General features: G+C 39.4%; 1 pseudogene across 1 annotated transcript; it reads left to right on the top strand.

Annotated features, from left to right (window-relative positions):
* Positions 1–1,553: 1,553 nt before the first annotated feature.
* Positions 1,554–14,519, top strand: LOC145802194 (pre-mRNA-splicing factor SLU7-A-like; annotated as a pseudogene). The gene is made up of 4 exons (XR_014344538.1): positions 1,554–1,763; positions 1,854–1,966; positions 13,173–13,560; positions 13,808–14,519. The product of XR_014344538.1 is annotated as a pre-mRNA-splicing factor SLU7-A-like (transcript).
* Positions 14,520–16,092: the final 1,573 nt, after the last annotated feature.

Raw genomic sequence — 16,092 nt, 5'->3', positions numbered from 1 at the left:
AAACCCTAGAACCGTCTTCTCCCTCTCCCTACACACCTTCTCTCTTAGGTTTGATCTACTTAGAGTGTATTTCTGCCCTTAGCCCTTTGTTAAAAAGATAGAGTGGGTCGAGGGCTTCCGTTTAATCTGAACAATCTTGGGTTTGGAGCACTTTGGTTTTCGTCATCTTCTCCATTCGAGTTCTTCGCTTCAAGGTAGGGATTTCCTACTCCATCCTATAAGTTTTGTCCTAAGTTTTGGTATTTTGATATGTTGGGAATACTTTGGTAATTTTGGGAAAAACCCTAGTTGTATTAATAAATCAATTTGTATAATTAATTTAAGGAAATTGGGGAAATTGGTTAAATGCATGAAATTGAGGAATTCATTGATTAAATGGTGTAGTTGGATAATTAAAATCACTCGCCTATTGAATTGTTGATATATTTATTTCCAGTCTAGAAATAACTGTTTTGGGCTATCGGTGGAGGATAGTCGTGTTTGTTGTAGACATTGCATGTGGATTAGGAATAACTGAAACTAATCACATTGGTTAAGTCATTTATTTTGACTATGGCATTGATACAGAAAATACGTGTATTGATTGAGCATTGCATTTGCATACATTGTTTTGTGTGTGGGAGGAGATAGGGGATGTACTCCACGGTTTAGGGGAAGATAGGGGATGGACCTCTAAACCGGATTTTGTTTGGGAGGAGATAGGGGATGGACTCCATTAGCATCACTTTTATGTGTGCTTATTTATATAGAAGTGTTTTATTGATACAGCACTAAAATGTGTATCAATCTGGAAGTATGAAGTGTTTGATTTGAGCTTGAGTCTCATTTGTTTGTTGATATTGGAAGGATGTGAATATGATATATGTGATTCACTGTTGTAAGTTTGGCCAGGTTCTGAGCCATGTTGATAAAATTGGAAAGTAAAACGTATCTTTGGCAATAGTGTCATGAGACTGTAAAATGACGTAATTGATTATTTTGGTTAACCATCTGTTGAATGCTATTGCTTTATTCATTGCTTATATGTGGTTTAGTATATTTCTACTGGGCTGTGGCTCACCCTTTATGGGAACATCATTTTCAGGTTCAGGCGATAAACTACCTCCAAGGACTTAGCTTGAGAGGGTTTGGCTTCTGGATTGAAGAAGACTACCTTTAGTTAATAGTTGTTATTTATTAGTACATGTAAACATTCAAGCCTAGGGCTTTTCTTGTAATGAGATTAGAACTCATATTTTTGAATCCAAGTGTTGGCTTGGAAAGATGTAAGCCTGTAGGGCATTTTATTCGATGTTACATGTAATGCTTTATTTAGTAATACTCTGATGAATGAATTAATAAATTGTCTTCTTTAAATAATGCATGTCAATGATATATAATGGGTTAATTTTGAGGGCGTTACATATAAGAACTATTTTATAATGTATATCAAAATTAATATATTTCATTGTTTTCGTATATACGATTGTTTGGCATCATTCTCTGGACTTTGTATTGAATCTTAACGATTCTCGATTTGATTCGATTCGATTCATGATTTCCAAACTTAGGATTTTGATTCACTATATGATTCTCGATTTGGCATTGTGATACTTGCAGTGGCATTCAAATCTAGGGAGGACCATAGAAAGCAGCTGGAATTGGAAGAAGCACGTAAGGCAGGTCTTGCTCTAGCTGAGGTTGATGAGGATGGAAAAGAAATTAACCCTCATATTCCTCAGTATATGTCATCTGCACCTTGGTATCTTAACAAAGAGAGACTGGTATGTTTTCTTAAGTAATTTTGTTTTGTTACATTTAGTGTTTTGTGAAGGCTGGAGATTGAAAACTTTTGTTATCTTTCTTCTTGTTAGAGTTTAAAACATCAAAGGAAATGGAAGTCAGATCCAAATTATACCAAATCATGGTATGACAAAGGTGCAAAAATTTATCAGGCTGAAAAGTTTAGGAAAGGTGCTTGTGAAAAGTAAGTGAAAGTTGCCTTCTTTCTCTTTCTTTCTATGTTTGGTGCATGCATGTGTTCTCTATTCTTTTCATTGATTTTCGCAATGGCTAGTCATTGACATGAAGATGTAATCAATATAGATTTTAGTTGTAGAAGAGTTTCATGTAATCTGCTTGTTTCAGTACCAAGGTTTAAACTATGAAGGTTCTACCCTACCTTATGGATGAGAACTCTGCCTTGGGGAGGGAAGAAGTGGTATTGGTGGGATGGGGATAGTGTGGCTGGGGTTGGTTGTGATTTAGTCTTAGCGTATCATTTTGTTTAATACATTGAAAATTTTAACATGCCAATTTTATGATGATTGTTAAGCTGCTCACTGTACATAATTGGATTCATTAATTATTCTTTTGATATCTTGTGTTGAGGAATTAACTACATTATAGCATGTGCTTTGCACACTATAGGAAAGATTGTCTGGAGATGCCCTTGCTAGTAGGAGAGTTATTCATTACACAAGGCATAACTTGCTGTTAATGCTCATTAGGTCTTGTATAGTTTAGTTGATTCCATATTGTCACATAGTTGGTACTGTAACGCCCTCAAAATTAGCCCATTATATATCATTGACATGCATTATTTAAAGAAGACAATTTATTAATTCATTCATCAGAGTATTACTAAATAAAGCATTACATGTAACATCGAATAAAATGCCCTACAGGCTTACATCTTTCCAAGCCAACACTTGGATTCAAAAATATAAGTTCTAATCTCAATACAAGAAAAGCCCTAGGCTTGAATGTTTACATGTACTAATAAATAACAACTATTAACTAAAGGTAGTCTTCTTCAATCCAGAAGCCAAACCCTCCCAAGCTAAGTCCTTGGAGGTAGTTTATCACCTGAACCTGAAAATGATGTTCCCATAAAGGGTGAGCCACAGCCCAGTAGAAATATACTAAACCACATATAAGCAATGAATAAAGCAATAGCATTCAACAGATGGTCAACCAAAATAATCAATTACTTCATTTTACAGTCTCATGACACTATTGCCAAAGATACGTTTTACTTTCCAATTTTATCAACATGGCTCAGAACCTGGCCAAACTTACAACAGTGAATCACATATATCATATTCACATTCTTCCAATATCAACAACAAATGAGACTCAAGCTCAAATCAAACACTTCATACTTCCAGATCGATACACATTTTAGTGTTGTATCAATAAAACACTTCTATATAAATAAGCATACACAAAAGTGATGCTAATGGAGTCCATCCCCTATCTCCTCCCAAACAAAATCCGGTTTAGAGGTCCATCCCCTATCTTCCCCTAAACCGTGGAGTACATCCCCTATCTCCTCCCACACACAAAACAATGTATGCAAATGCAATGCTCAATCAATACACATATTTTCTGTATCAATTCCATAGTCAAAATTAATGACTTAACCAATATGATTAGTTTCAGTTATTCCTAATCCACATGCAAAGTCTACAACAATCACGACTATCCTCCACCAATAGCCCAAAACAGTTATTTCTAAACTGAAAATAACTATATCAACAATTAAATAGACAAATGATTCCAATTACCCAATTACGCTATTTAATCAATGAATTCCCCAATTCCATGAATTTAACCATCTTTTCCCAATTCCATGAATTACTTATACAAATTAATTCAATAACACAACTAGGGTTTTTCCCAAAATTTACCAAAGTATCCCCAACATATCAAATTACCAAAGCTTAGAACAAAACCTATAAAATGGAGTAGGAAATCCCTACCTCAAAGAAAACAACTCAAATGGTGAAGAAAGAGATGAGTGCCCAAATACCAAAGTGTTCCAAATCGCCAAATGCTCAGATTAAATGGAAGCCCTTGCCTCACTCTATCTTTTTAATGAAGGATCTAGGGTAGAAACACTCCCTAAGTGGATCAAATCTAAGAGAGAAGGTGAGTAAGGAGAGAGAGAGGTCGGACCTAGGGTTTGGAATCAAAAGAAATAAGAAAAGACTGATCAAAACCCGCTGCTGGGTATATAAACTGGACAGGCTCGCTCGAGCGAAGACTTGGTCGCTCGAGCTACCAGACACAGAGAAACTACGCTCGAGCCAAGGAAGCCTTGCTCGAGCCAACAACTCAAAAGCTCGCTCGAGCGAAAGAAAGCTCGATCGAGCGAAGAACTCAAACCCTCAGGTCTGCAACAAGACACACGCTCGAGCGAAGGAACTATTGCTCGAGCGAAGGACGAACTCACTCGCTCGAGCGAAGAAAATCTCGCTCGAGCCAAGAATGAACAGCTACAGGTCCAAATCAAACGCAACCATTCGCTCGAGCGAACAACTCCTCGCTCGAGCGAAGAACCAAAAACCTGGACAGCAACACTTGGTTTCTAAAGCCAACCAACCTGAAACAAACCTTCTCAACACATCCTATAATTCCAAAAGAGAAAATAAGGAACAACAACAACAATTATACAATGACAGAATCTACGGAACCTAAGTCCGGATACAATAATCAAGTGGGAAAAAAACCGGGGTCGCTATAACCTCCCCCCCTTCAAAGAATTTCGTCCCCGAAATTAAGCATAAGTTTTTGAAAACAAATTTTTGTTTACAACGCATTAGTAAACATCTTGACCCAAAACTGGTCATTTCATCCCTTTATCAAGAGGCATCTCATATTAAATATATAACACAACATATATCTCAACCTGTATACAAATGCATTATTCCTTTCAATGTTAACAATCCCCATATCATATTTAATTACATGATATATATAACACACTCAGCAATGTAATCGACATATGCAATGCCATACTAAACTTCTATAATGAAGCAAGTTTCAAGATACACCCCTTTACCAAAACATAGTCAACGTTTTACAACTTAAGACATATGTAAAGCTCTTAAGTTCAACAATATTACAAAATCTAAATATAAGATTACAAATGAATAAACATGTCCGGGTATTTTTCGCGGACTTCCAATTCACGCTCCCAAGTGGCTTCCTCCACTCCATGATGTTTCCACAAAACTTTTACCAAAGGGATGGTCTTGCCTCGCAAAACTTGATCCCGCCTATCCAATACCCGAACCGGTCTCTCCTCATACGAGACATCCTCATCAACCACTAAATCGGTCCAATCCAACACATGTGATGGATCCGGCTCATACTTCCGAAGCATATTCACATGAAACACATCATGTACTCCGGACAACTGCGGCGGCAAAGCTAAACGATAAGCAGCCTCGCCAATCCTCTCAAGGATCTCAAACGGACCAATGAACCGAGGGGACAACTTCCCACTCTTCCCAAACCTCATCAAACCCCGTCTAGGTGATATCTTCAGAAAGACATGATCACCCACCGCAAACACCAAGGGTCTCCTCCTACGGTCGGCATAAGATTTCTGACGACTCTGTGCTGTAACAAGCCTCTTACGGATAAGCTCAACTTTCTCCGTCGTTTCCCTCACCAACTCCGGACCCAACAGAGGTGCATCACCCACCTCAGCCCAACAAACAGGAGATCTACACGGTCGGCCATACAAGGCCTCAAATGGTGCCATACCGATACTAGACTGGAAACTGTTGTTGTAGGCAAACTCTACCAACGGCAAGTGCCTCTCCCACGATCCACTAAAGTCTAGAACACAACCCCGAAGCATATCCTCAAGTATCTGAATAGTACGCTCGGACTGTCCGTCAGTCTGAGGATGATAAGCCGTGCTAAAGGTCAACTTAGTGCCTAAGGCACTCTGCAAACTCTGCCACAACCTGGCAGTAAAACGAGGATCTCTATCTGAGACGATCGTCACTGGGACCCCGTGCAATCTCACTATGTCTCGAATATACAAGTCGGCAAGATAATCCACCGTATCTCTCACACGCATAGGAATAAAGTGCGCCGACTTAGTCAACCGGTCTACAACCACCCAAATAGCATCACTACCCCGCTGAGTCCTCGGAAGACCTACAACGAAGTCCATAGTGACATGCTCCCACTTCCACTCGGCAATAGGCAAGGGTTGCAACAAACCCGCTGGCCTCTGATGCTCGGCCTTCACTTGCTGGCAAGTAAGGCACTTAGATACGAAAGCTGCCACATCTCTCTTCATACCCCGCCACCAGAACTGGCGACCCAAATCCCGATACATCTTAGTGCCTCCCGGATGCACCGCAAGGCGTGAATGGTGGAACTCTCGGAGTACTTCCTCTCGGCAAGACTCCGGCACAAACAGACGGTCTCGGTATCTCACACTGAGGTCGGGATACACCGTCAAACCTTTCTCAACCTTTCCACCGAAAATCTTCTCACGGAGAGATTCTACCTCAAGGTCACCTCTCTGAGCCTCTAACACTTGAGTCACAAGTGTAGGCTGAACAACAACAGAAAACAAGGCCGCAGCCTCAACGGATTCGCCCAGAAGTAAATCGAACTCCCCAAGTGCACCCAACATCTCCCATTCTCGGATGGCTATACTAGCTATGTCACCAACAGGTTTCTTGCTAAGGGCATCGGCCACCACATTGGCCTTTCCCGGATGATAATGCAATTCAAAGTCATAATCCTCTATAAACTCCATCCACCTCCTCTGTCTCAAGTTCAAGTCTTTCTGTGTAAACAAATATTTTAAACTCTTATGATCTGAGAACACCTCGAACCTCTCACCATAAAGATAATGCCTCCAAATCTTCAAGGCAAATATCACAGCTGCTAACTCTAGATCATGTGTAGGGTAATTCTGCTCGTGAATTTTCAACTGACGTGAGCCATAGGCAACTACTTTCCCCTCTTGCATTAACACACAACCCAGACCCTCTCGTGAGGCATCACAATAGACTGCAAAACCCAACCCTCTCTCTGGAATAATCAATACTGGAGCGGTGGTCAGTCTAACTTTCAACTCCTGGAATGACTTTTCACAAGTCTCACTCCATACAAATTTGACTCCCTTCCGAGTCAGTCTAGTCAACGGTGATGCTAACCTAGAGAAATCTTTCACAAACCGACGGTAATACCCAGCTAACCCCAGAAAACTGCGGATCTCAAACACACTCTTAGGCTGTGCCCAATCTTGCACTTCCTCAGTCTTGGATGTATCAACAGACACTCCTTCACCAGACACTACATGGCCTAAGAACTTGACCTCTTCCAGCCAGAACTCACACTTCCCAAACTTAGCATAAAGCTTATGGACTCTAAGTAACTCAAGCACCACTCTCAAGTGTTCCTTGTGCTTCTCCTCAGAAGGTGAATAGATAAGGATGTCGTCCACAAATACGACTACAAAACGATCTAAAAATTCCCGGAATATCCGGTTCATCAAATCCATAAAAACTGCCGGTGCATTGGTGAGCCCAAATGGCATCACCAGAAACTCATAGTGGCCATACCGCGTACGGAATGCCGTCTTCGGAATATCCTCCTCTCTGACCCTCAACTGGTGGTAACCTGATCTCAAGTCTATCTTAGAAAAACAACAGGAACCCTTCAACTGGTCAAACAGATCATCTATACGAGGCATAGGGTACTTATTCTTAATCGTAGCCCGATTCAATTTTCGATAATCTATACACAGTCTCAAAGCACCACCTTTCTTTTTAACAAAGAGGGCTGGTGCTCCCCACGGCGAAACACTAGGACGAATAAAACCCTTGTCTAGCAACTCCTGGAGCTGAATCTTCAACTCAACTAACTCGGCTGGGGCAAAACGATAAGGTGCCATAGAAATCGGCGCCGTGCCGGGCACCAGGTCAATAGAGAACTCAATCTCTCGATGCGGTGGCAACCCAACAAGATTCTCGGGAAAGACGTCCGAGTACTCACAAACCACCCTTGGCAACACAATCTGAGTCTCAACATCCTCACTAATCGAAAGGTTAGCAAGTAGACCACTAAGCTCACTCCGTCCTCGTGGAACATACCCTGGTGGCAACACATCACCAACCCGGTCCCCTAGAAAATGAAAATACTCTCCGCTCACAGTACAACAAGTGACCCTCTGGCGGTAGCAATCAATAACTGCCCGGTATGACGATAACCAGTCCATACCTAAAATAACATCGAAACCCCTCATAGGCATAACTACAAAGGAAAATGGGATTCTATGATAATCAACCTCTATATCACAACCCCTAACGCCTTGTTTCAAAATCAATTCACCCCCAAGAGGTGACACTACACAAATAGGAGATGCTAACTGTGCTAACTCCAACTCCAAAACAGATGCAAATGCAGCAGACACAAAGGAATGAGATGCACCCGTATCAATCAAAACATTAGCAACCGAGTTGCAAAACAAAAAGGTACCTCTCACAACTGATGGTGCTGGCACAAGATCCTGCGCGGTAACAGCATACACACGCCCAGACGACCTCTGATCAACTTGCTCAACCCTAGGAGCATAAGACTGCTGCACCGACTGAGACGATGAAGCCCCCCCTGATTGGCCCTCGAGGCCTGACCCGACTGAGCTGGCTGCTGACCCTGAATCGGCCTCAAACCAGATGCACCAGATGTGCCACCCAACTGCGGGCAATACCTCTTCATATGCCCTGGCTGACCACACTGATAACACGAGAGTGGCTGACCTCTACCCTGACTCTGGCTCTGAGATCGAGCCGAAGAAGATGCTGCTCTCTGAACTCCTCCCCTCTGAGGACAAACTGGAGACTTGTGGCCCAGCTGGCCACACTTGAAACAGGTAATATCTCCCTGACTGCCTTTCCCCGAACTAGCACTCGGTACAGGAAAAGTCGATCTAGAAAAGCTACCCTGAGACTGCTGGGGATTAAAACCCTTCTGTCTCCTACCATCATTCTGACTATCCTGACTCCTCTTGGAGCCCTTCTGCCCTTCCTCCTCCTCCTGCATCATGATTTCCATGTGGGCTGCAGCATCAACCATACGCCCATAATCCCGAATCATAGTTCCCCCAACTCTCAGCTTGAGGCCACGCCTCAACTTCTTCTCAAACTCAATACAACGGCGTTCCTCAGACGCCACCAACTCAGGTGCAAACCTGGACAAACTAGTGAATGCAGCCTCAAATTCGGCCACTGAAGAACTCGCCTGCTTAAGCTGACAAAACTGGTCTCGCAGCTTCTCCCTGACTGCTGAAGATAAGAACTTCTCCTGGAAAGCATTCACAAAAGCCTCCCACGTACCTCCTATACGCCCCTTAGTAAACTTCCACCACTGACCTGCATCCCCTTTCAACTGGAAAGATGCCAAGGTCACTCTCAACCCCTCGTCTTCGATGCCAAGCATCTCAAACGTCTTCGTTGTCTGTTCGAGCCATTCATCTGCCTTAAGCGGCTCTTTAGGATCACCCACAAATTCATCCGGATTAGACCGGAAGAACTCCCTCTTCAGAAAGGAAGGTCCTGCATCAGCAGCAACAACCTGAGCTTGATTCTCAGCTCTGAGAATGCCTACCGACTCCCTGAATGCCCCTGCTATCTCTCGGGCTAGAGCGCCCATAGCCTGCTGGCCTACTGGCTCGGCCACATTGGCCTGGCCAATTCCCTCTTGAACTGCCGGAATCTCTTCTGCCACAGGCACCTCCTGCCTACCCGGCCTACCACGCCTACCGCGACCTCGTCCTCGTCCTGACATCCTAATAAAGGAAACAAAGACATTAGCACATTAATAAATGTGCCGAAACTAAACACTCGCGTCCTAATGCAATGGACAACAATAATTCATTCCACGTAAGCACATAATCACATAAGCACCTACGAATTTCATTCCCGGATAATGATAGTCCCAATGCGTTACTATAGTTCCGGTTGGAAACAGCAGTGATCAAGTGCCTTTCCAACAAGACTACTAGAAACTCAAGGGTCCAATCAACATCCTAGAAACTACATTCCATACCCACATAATCACATAAACATGTTATCACATAAGCATATAACATTACACTAAGTCTCTATCAAACGAGACGAACCCAATGTGATACTAATCACTTCCCACGTACCCAAAGTATTCAAACCCAGTACGCTTTGATACCAAGTTGTAACGCCCTCAAAATTAGCCCATTATATATCATTGACATGCATTATTTAAAGAAGACAATTTATTAATTCATTCATCAGAGTATTACTAAATAAAGCATTACATGTAACATCGAATAAAATGCCCTACAGGCTTACATCTTTCCAAGCCAACACTTGGATTCAAAAATATAAGTTCTAATCTCAATACAAGAAAAGCCCTAGGCTTGAATGTTTACATGTACTAATAAATAACAACTATTAACTAAAGGTAGTCTTCTTCAATCCAGAAGCCAAACCCTCCCAAGCTAAGTCCTTGGAGGTAGTTTATCACCTGAACCTGAAAATGATGTTCCCATAAAGGGTGAGCCACAGCCCAGTAGAAATATACTAAACCACATATAAGCAATGAATAAAGCAATAGCATTCAACAGATGGTCAACCAAAATAATCAATTACTTCATTTTACAGTCTCATGACACTATTGCCAAAGATACGTTTTACTTTCCAATTTTATCAACATGGCTCAGAACCTGGCCAAACTTACAACAGTGAATCACATATATCATATTCACATTCTTCCAATATCAACAACAAATGAGACTCAAGCTCAAATCAAACACTTCATACTTCCAGATCGATACACATTTTAGTGTTGTATCAATAAAACACTTCTATATAAATAAGCATACACAAAAGTGATGCTAATGGAGTCCATCCCCTATCTCCTCCCAAACAAAATCCGGTTTAGAGGTCCATCCCCTATCTTCCCCTAAACCGTGGAGTACATCCCCTATCTCCTCTCACACACAAAACAATGTATGCAAATGCAATGCTCAATCAATACACATATTTTCTGTATCAATTCCATAGTCAAAATTAATGACTTAACCAATATGATTAGTTTCAGTTATTCCTAATCCACATGCAAAGTCTACAACAATCACGACTATCCTCCACCGATAGCCCAAAACAGTTATTTCTAAACTGAAAATAACTATATCAACAATTAAATAGACAAATGATTCCAATTACCCAATTACGCTATTTAATCAATGAATTCCCCAATTCCATGAATTTAACCATCTTTTCCCAATTCCATGAATTACTTATACAAATTAATTCAATAACACAACTAGGGTTTTTCCCAAAATTTACCAAAGTATCCCCAACATATCAAATTACCAAAGCTTAGAACAAAACCTATAAAATGGAGTAGGAAATCCCTACCTCAAAGAAAACAACTCAAATGGTGAAGAAAGAGATGAGTGCCCAAATACCAAAGTGTTCCAAATCGCCAAATGCTCAGATTAAATGGAAGCCCTTGCCTCACTCTATCTTTTTAATGAAGGATCTAGGGTAGAAACACTCCCTAAGTGGATCAAATCTAAGAGAGAAGGTGAGTAAGGAGAGAGAGAGGTCGGACCTAGGGTTTGGAATCAAAAGAAATAAGAAAAGACTGATCAAAACCTGCTGCTGGGTATATAAACTGGACAGGCTCGCTCGAGCGAAGACTTGGTCGCTCGAGCTACCAGACACAGAGAAACTACGCTCGAGCCAAGGAAGCCTTGCTCGAGCCAACAACTCAAAAGCTCGCTCGAGCGAAAGAAAGCTCGATCGAGCGAAGAACTCAAACCCTCAGGTCTGCAACAAGACACACGCTCGAGCGAAGGAACTATTGCTCGAGCGAAGGACGAACTCACTCGCTCGAGCGAAGAAAATCTCGCTCGAGCCAAGAATGAACAGCTACAGGTCCAAATCAAACGCAACCATTCGCTCGAGCGAACAACTCCTCGCTCGAGCGAAGAACCAAAAACCTGGACAGCAACACTTGGTTTCTAAAGCCAACCAACCTGAAACAAACCTTCTCAACACATCCTATAATTCCAAAAGAGAAAATAAGGAACAACAACAACAATTATACAATGACAGAATCTACGGAACCTAAGTCCGGATACAATAATCAAGTGGGAAAAAAACCGGGGTCGCTAGATCTTCAAGAGAGCTCTTCCCTTTATTTTCGATACCATCTTTTTTTCGTTCTTTTGTGTGTGTGTGTGTGTGTGCGGTGGTCACTAACATGTAATTAGCTCATCGTAAACTTTTTGAATTTATGACATATCATTGTTGGAGATGGCAAATTTGAATGCTTGAACTAAGTTGTGCTTTTTTTGTTCTTTTTCTTTTTTTCTTTTTCTCAAGTGTCAATAACTTACTTTGACTATAATTTTGGGAAAGCTATTCCACATATTTGTTATGTGTATTTTTTAATATGAATGTGGGGAACTACAGTGGAATTAGGGCCGGCCCCGAATTTTCGGAGGCCTAAGGCGAAACCCAAAAAAGGGGCCTATATTCACAAAAATAGGCAAAACCCAAAAAGGGGGCCTATATTCACAAAAATAAATATAAAAATCATCCTATTTGGCACCACTGCGCCGATTAATACCAAAATAAATATCAAAATATATTCATTCTAAAATACAAAAAAAAAAAAAAACTATGAAAAAGGTATAGTTCAAATAAAAAAAACAAACTAATTAATCAACAATTCTAATTAATGAAATGTTTCAGTGGTGTGAAACATACATAAATTATTTCACGTTGTGTTAAATTGAAGAGTGAGATAATAATTTTGCTTCACCACTAGTGTGAAACAAACATAAATGAAAAGAAAACTTGACTATATAATCAATTTTTCACACAAAACACACAATCCACTCACTATCTGATATCTTATAGTAAAGAAATTAAGGAACACAATTTAATGAAACAAAATTAGGGCAAAAAAAATTTAGAAACTTTGTTCAATTAAAATATGATAAAGATATAGGGTAAAAAAATTATATTAAAATTATTTATTCCATTAAAATCGGATAGTTTATGAGAGAAAAATTTGGGCAAAATTATTACTTGTATATGTTTTAATTCATTTTATTTTATTTTTTTTCAATTGGGCCTTACTACATTTGTGATTAAATGATTTTTTTAGTTGGGCCCAATAGAATTTTTTGGAACCCTTTAGACTAGCTCTAAACAATAAAAACAAATTAGGCCTATTTAAATTTTGAATATACTACTACTAATGAATTTGGGGGCCCTATTTTTGGGCCAAATTTTGGGGCCTAAGGCACAAGCCTTAGTGGCCTTAGCCCAAGGCCGGCCCTGAGTTGAATTGATATGAGCTCTGGTTACACTCTGCTGCAGCTGTGGAGCCATGACACATGACTCAAAGTCATGCATGGACAGGCCACGGAAAGTGGGAGCAAAGTGGATAGACAAAAACATTGTGCCAGACGAGAAAATAAAGACCTTTGAGTTGGAATGGCTATGATGCAGCTAGCTATGCCTATGTCATTAAGAGATATGAAGCAAGGGATGAAGCTAGAAAGAAATACTTGAAGGAGCAACAACTTAAAAAATTAGAAAAGAAAAATGGTAACCAAAATGGAGAGGATGAGGTTAGTGATGATGAAGACAATGAAGATGCTCTAAAGGTAGATGAAGCCAAGGTTAATGAGAGCAAACAGATGGACTTTGCAAAGGTCGAGAAACGTGTGCGAACAATAGGTGGTGGGAGTACAGGAACTGTCAGGTGATTGTTCTTTCTTTTCTTTATTTTTTTTCTTCCTCCTTTTATTGTTTTCTTTTTCCTGTCATTTATTAAAAACTATCATCCAGCCTAGTTTTTTTGTTTTTTATTTTGTTTTTGGGGTTGAGGGGTTTCATTGTTGAATAGGTGATAGGTATACCCTGCATGCATGTTTGTTGGTTTTGTGATGTGGAAATTGTTTTCTCAATTTTTTGTTGGAAAAATTTGTTTGTTTTCTTTTTCCTGTCAGGAACCTGCGTATTCAGGAGGACACAGCAAAATACCTTCTTAATCTTGATGTAAACTCTGCCTATTATGATCCCAAAACCCGTTACAACATTAGAAAGAACTATGTTTTTAAGAAGTCCGTTTTGAGTAGTGTATAAAAATTTGATTCTTCCAAAAGAGCATTTGGAGCTTGCTTAACCACAAATTAACATAGTTATGGAACTCCACAAATAAAATACATATAGGTCTAGAGGTTTACATTTTGTTGTGTAGCATATAGCTCAGTCTAGGATATATCTACACCTTTATGTGTACAAACATAATATGTGCGTATATGCCAATTAATTGAAGAATGATGAACTTTTGTATAGATACTAGAAGGCTGACATTTCTTTGAAGGTGTCATAACTTATTTCCATTGCTTAATTTTCTCAGAAATGCATCTGTTCTCATTGTTGATTGAGATGTTTAATTATTCATGTGGGATTTGATGACTAACAAAAAAAATGTTGTATTTGATGTTGTTGGAAGTTAAAGCCAGATTTCAGATATAATTTTTATGTTTTTTTTTTTGTATTTGATGCTATAGTAATTAAATTTTTATTTTTGTATTTGATTGAAATGTTTAATTATCCATGTGGGATTTGATGACTAACAAAAAAAATGTTGTATTTGAAGCTATAGTTGTTAAATTTATATGTTTTTTTGTAATTAACATTAACACATAATTATATTGTCATTAATTATTTTTATTTTTATTTTTCAGATATTTCCCATGTAGGAGTGTGCTTCTTGTGGAATGCATGCCTGTGGAAAATGTGGCTAACTTTTGTTTTTGTTATCTACGAAGAATGATGAGAAAAACATTTAATTTTGGTTTATGTTATCTTGAATTATGAACAAAATCATGTATTTAAACATTATATATGTATTATGGAACATTATGTAGTGGGATAATTTTGTTGATGTGTAATTATGAATGGAAGAATATTTTATTATGGAGAAATTGTTATTTTTATACAGGAATTTTTATATTATTATGCAATTATTATGGAGAAATTTTAATAATTTTATCGCATGATGTTTTTTTCTTTTTTGTGACGGCATTACACCATCTCAAAAACAAAAAAAATTAAGATTTTTATTGATTTTGTTACAGGTTTTAGTTTTTGCGACGACACTAAACTGTCGCAAAAAATAGAAATTTTATTATTTTTTTAATACTTTTTGCGACGGCAGTACACTGTCGCAAAAAATAGAAAATTTCATATTTTTTATACTTTTTGCGACGGCATCATATCGTCGCAAAAACAGTGTTCTTGTCGTTGCAAAAAAAAAGACTATTAGCGACGACATTTTTTGCCGTCTCAAATAACATTTTTAGCGACAGTAAAATAGTGTTGTTGCAAAAAGTCAAGAAATTTCAAACATTATTAGCGACTGCAAAGTGCCGTCGCAAAAGGTAAAAATGTCGTCTCAAAACATTAGCAACAACACTATGCCGTCACAAAAACTTTTTTTGCAACGCCCCCAGTTGCGACCCCCCTCTTGCTGTCGCAAATTTTTTTTTGCGACGGCATTAAAATACCATCGCAAAAAACTGAAATTTTAGTAGTGTATCAAGAAATTATTTGCACCAAAACGTTTCCGACCTGAGACCTTAGAGGGAGCACAATGCCAGACTCTAGGGCTTGACCACTAGACCAACACGTTTTGTTAGAAATAGAATATTGAGGTTAAAGTGTATGAACAAATTTATTTTCACAATTGAGAGAGGGTTACAACCGGTAAGTGATATGGTTTACAAAATCACCTAATTAGGAATGATGGGTCACCAAGACATTGGCTGTGGAACGTGATGATATGTTTCAGGCCATGTAAGCACAAGCAAATTCTACCCAATGGTTTGTATCAGTTTGTCAGTAGTCTGTTGCCATCTCATAGACATTGAATTGGGTCGTTGCACCATAGATATGTCAACAATGGGCAAAATGGCATGAGACTCCGAGCCATTGCCAGCCCTGTTATATCACGCTTCACCCTCATGAACCTGGGCATTGGCATGTTTCCAAGGTACTCTTGGTCAACTTTGAAATATAATGCATCCCCATTAAAAATCCAATGAATAGCACCATTCCAATAGATTCACCAGAATCCCTCTAGGACCTGGTGTCACATAAACATATCTCAGTCTAGTAATAGGACTCCTTTCACAAGCCTCCAAGTGCTCCAAACACTAACAACCTTTTAGTGAGGAGATCTTGATAAATCAAAAGCAATACTTGGGTAGTAAACTGCTTGGTGGTA

Source organism: Camellia sinensis, chromosome 11 (genome assembly GCF_055761805.1).
Source record: "Camellia sinensis isolate YWXY chromosome 11, ASM5576180v1, whole genome shotgun sequence".
NCBI classification, from domain to species: domain Eukaryota; kingdom Viridiplantae; phylum Streptophyta; class Magnoliopsida; order Ericales; family Theaceae; genus Camellia; species Camellia sinensis.
The sequence above is the reverse complement of the archived record's forward strand: the minus strand, read 5'-3'. Positions and strand labels throughout refer to the sequence as shown.